The sequence below is a fragment of the Malurus melanocephalus genome, unplaced genomic scaffold (assembly GCF_030028575.1).
Source record: "Malurus melanocephalus ecotype Western Australia unplaced genomic scaffold, MMel_1.1 scaffold_575, whole genome shotgun sequence".
In the NCBI taxonomy this organism is placed as follows: Eukaryota; Metazoa; Chordata; class Aves; order Passeriformes; family Maluridae; genus Malurus; species Malurus melanocephalus.
Window position 1 is genome coordinate 18,658 of NW_026623807.1, and position 716 is coordinate 19,373.

Consider the following 716-nt stretch of genomic DNA (forward strand, 5'->3'; position numbering starts at 1 on the left):
ACCTTCCTATTCCCTGCTCCCTGTTGGCCTCTTTGGGCGAGGTTTAAATTCTGCTTCACCCCACAGCCCCTTGGGATGGGCTTTACCTGTGTAACCTGTGCAAAACCCCAGCAGGGATTTATCCCACAGGATAAAACCTGAAAAGGAGTTGGTGCCACCCGAGAGGTGCCAACACAAAACTCGGTGTGTAAATCAAAGCAAAACCATCTCCTGATGTGCCCAAATCTCCATCCTGAGGGATGATCCCAGCCCAGCCTGGTGCTCACCTGAGGATGGCCAGATTGCTGCTGTGAGTGGAGATTTTCAGCTTAAAGAACTTTGGAAATGCTTCTTTTTTTTTCCCTGTAATGGAAATATTTCTGTTATCCCACTCGGAGATGCTCTTCCTTCTCTCAGCCTGGCACYGAGGGCAGGGAAAATGCTTTTCCCTCTGGGATGGATCCTTTTGCAGACCCTGAGCCAGCTCAAGGTTTGTCTGCAGCACTTTAGGAGCACAGAAAATCACTGAGAGGTTTGACCCTGGAAATTTATAGAGAATTTCCTAAGCAGAGGCAGGATCCAATTAAAGTCAGCAGGGTTGGGCAGTAACTCATCCTCTCTGTGGACAAACGGCCTGAGGAACTCTGGCTCATGGAGTTAAACCTTGCCATTAATCCTAACAGCTCTGATTAATAATCTGACCCCAAAGGTTGAATGCTCTTCTCTCCTGGTGAAAA